This window comes from Quercus lobata, chromosome 6 (assembly GCF_001633185.2).
Source record: "Quercus lobata isolate SW786 chromosome 6, ValleyOak3.0 Primary Assembly, whole genome shotgun sequence".
NCBI classification, from domain to species: domain Eukaryota; kingdom Viridiplantae; phylum Streptophyta; class Magnoliopsida; order Fagales; family Fagaceae; genus Quercus; species Quercus lobata.
The window spans coordinates 37,318,204-37,321,796 of NC_044909.1; the positions used below are offsets into that span (position 1 = coordinate 37,318,204).

Below are 3,593 nucleotides of genomic sequence, written 5' to 3' on the forward strand. Positions count from 1 at the left end.
AACGATAGGCGATTGAGTAGTAGTAGTCAGGTTTGGATTTGGGTTTGTGTTTGGACTTGGGTTTTTTGAAGATGGATTGCTAGGTTTGTGTTTGTATTCTTACTGATGTTTGGGTTTGTGTTTGTTATTTTTATGTTTGGCTGACAAGAAAAATCAGTTGCTGGGTTTGTGTTTGGTTGACCAGGAAGATCTGTTGCTGGGTTTGTGTTTATGTTTTTGGGTTTGTGATTTTTGGATTTTAATTTTGTGTTCTTAGATCTGGGTTTGTGTTCTTGTTCAAGACACACTTAGATCTCAATTAATGTAATTTTTTTATTTCTGTTTTTAATTTAAATGCTGACGTGGAAAGCCACATGGTTTATGTGGCATTATTTTAATGTTCTTAACTTAAGCCATCTGCCAGTTGTGCAAGTTTCGTCTTTGATGTAACGGTAGGGACGAAAATGATAAGCGTTTTCTAGGATAGGGACTAAAAACGATGAAAAAAAAGTTAGGGACCAAAGTGAGAATCGTGTGAAAATGTAGGGATGAAAAAGGATTCCTTTAATATTTTATCATCCAGAATATGGCACGGAATATTGGGCTCAAATGTACAAAACTATATGATTAATATTAAGGTTGAACTATATCAACAAGCTGGAATAGCTCAGTTGGTTAGAGCGTGTGGCTGTTAACCACAAGGTCGGAGGTTCAAGCCCTCCTTCTAGCGGTATAAGATTTTTTTTCTTTTTTTTTTTTCCTTCAACCACAAAGCCCAAGCTCGTATCCTTATGAGTTATGACCCACAAAGATCGGGCCTCTTTTCTGGACTAACCCAGTTGTGGGCTTAGAATTATGGACCGTGCTAATTAACTGTAAGAGCCTTTTGGGTTTTGGCTTTAGGCTGTGGTGTCTTAACGACTCTGAGTGCAATCTCCAAGAAAATGACACAATTTAATGAAAAAAAATATTCTAAACTAAGGGTACATGGTACACTGAATATGGATTACAATAAGAATTGTAATCTTTATTCCTGAAAATAAAATGTGTTATAATGAAATAATTAAACATATTTATTAATTTGGTTGTGAGTTATAACATTATAATAAAAACTTATAATTTATTTTAGGAAATATCTCATTCCTATAATTATATTTTCTAAAAAATAATATATTTTAAATTTTAGAGAGATGAGTTATGTTTTGATGATTTTTTATTTCCATAATTGTTAGATAGATATGGAAAGTTTATTTATTTGGAAATATATTAATGTTATAAATTATTATATCTACTAAGGAATAGATATTACAACCCTTTTAGGGAGGAATAGTTATTCCTAATTTTAAAGAATAGCTATTCATAAGAAATGACTATTCCATGTAATAAAAACAGAACCAAATTATTAAATAACTAATCTATAAGAATAACTATTACATTACAGTACCTATTTACTATCTACTAAACATGCTCTCAAAGGTTCGGTGTGAGGATTGATAAGGATAACATTCAAACTTCAGCTAACTGCTAAAAAAGAAAAGAAAAGATAATGATGTGTTTTAAAAAGAAAACCAGAAAATTTTGTCAAAAGGTTGTGTATCTCTTTGTAATGGGGTTTGAAAGTGGAAAGTCAAAAGGTTGTATTAGAACAACACTCAAAACAGATTGTGTGTGGAAATTCTAGATTGGTAACATAGGGTGGAAATTCTATAATTCCTAAATGCAAGATTTACATCATCTAACACAATCTGTAACCAAAAAAATAAAAATAAATGTAAGAAATTAAGACAGCTTAATATTGATTGTCCTAAATTAAAAAAAAAAAAATGATATCAAACTCAATGACGAAGGATGGATTTCATTCAAAGTTTAAGGGGCTAAACAAGATATGGATAAGGAACTATATTTCTACACATATCACTTACATGCAAAGATTCTACGTATATTTCTATACATATCACTCACATGCAAAGATTCGTTTGACTTCTTCCTAATAATCGTGTTGCACTTACACACTTTAATTCATGGAAAATGCTAGAGTTATAAATTATTTTATAATTTTTTTTTTCAAATTGCTGATATGATGATTGGTTATTGATAAGTGAAAAAAAAAATGATGTTATTGGTGGATCCAAATGAGAACAAGTAGGAATTGGTCACATTAACAGTTTGTAAAAATGATATAAAATATTTTGTAACTGTAGCGTTACCTAACATGTAAACTGATATTATATATATATATATATATATATTTTACTTTAATAAACATTAAAATCATAGAAAAATCTTAAGTATTCTCGAAGCATGGAGAAATTGTGCTCTCTTCTCTCACATTCATGATAAACTCCATTATAAATGTGAGAGGAGAAAGCTTCATTTTTTGTGTTTTGAGAGTACTTAAGAATTACTCTAAAATCATTGGCATATTTTCATAATTAGATAAAATACAATTAATTCTCCCAAATTTGGACTAGTGCCAACCAAGCTCAAAATTCGGGATAATGACAACAAAATTTTGGAAGTGTTAATTGTATTTTATCCTTTTTCTAAAAGCAAAAGAGAAAATCACAAATCGACCGCCATACTATAAATAAAGGACATGTTAACAACTCCATTTTGCACTCATCAGTTATACATTTATAGACAAACAAAATGAATCAATTTAATAAAAACGTATCACCATTGTTGTTGCTTGCACTGTTTATAACTGTTACTACTTTCTCTATGAATGCAGAAGCTGCTGAGATTGATGTCTATAATTACGTAAAGGAGGGCACGATTATTTCAATCCTTTGTACAACCGAGAAGGAAAGTTATCCTGCTGAGCTAATTGCCTATGCAATAGGTACATACAATCGCACTGTTGATATAACAATGACCTGCACTTTCAAATGGGGACAGGATTCCCACACGTTCGACATTTTTGATCCTACGAGAGACACATGCAAGAATTGTGTTTGGGTGGTTAGAGCTGCAGGTCCATGTTTGCAACACAGTTTAATTGGTGCTAATGAACAGTGCTATCCTTGGAAGAGTTAAATTTATGCTTTTCCTTTGTGTATTGTAATAAAGGAGGTTCATCTACAATAATGTTCTCCTTCTTGGTTTTAGAAAAGAAAATATTTGGGATATTATGAATGTATGGTCTTTTCTTTTCTTTTTTTGAAAGCGAATGTATAGTCTTTTCAAACAATACTTTCAACAAGATATTTATAAATATCAAATATGTATGTTTAAGTTTGGATGAATCACATGAATTTCTAACTGTGAGGGCTAACATAGTCGGTTGGGATCACGCCTCATGAAATAGTTGTCAATAATTCTAATCTCTCTTTCTTCCTCTCGTAAACCAAAACTAATTTTTTTAAAAGAAAAAAAAAAATGTCAATATTATAGATTTTGTAATGTATTTAACTCATCTTATTTGTTGTCAAAAGTCTCATCTCCCTTATTAAATTAAATTTAGTTTGGTTAATATTAATTCATAAAATTAACCTTGGTTTCGTTAGTATTACATAAATTTATTTAATTGATGTTTAAATATAAATACCTCTACATAAAATTATCGCCTTAGATCCCAACCATATCAAGCCAACCCTGAATAAAATAGGAGAGAA

General features: G+C 30.3%; 1 non-coding gene across 1 annotated transcript; it reads left to right on the forward strand.

The window, feature by feature from the left end:
- The first annotated feature begins 635 nt into the window (after window positions 1-635).
- On the forward strand, window positions 636-709 carry TRNAN-GUU. Its single transcript has one exon. It is a non-coding gene; the product is annotated as a tRNA-Asn (tRNA).
- The last annotated feature ends 2,884 nt before the right edge of the window (window positions 710-3,593 follow it).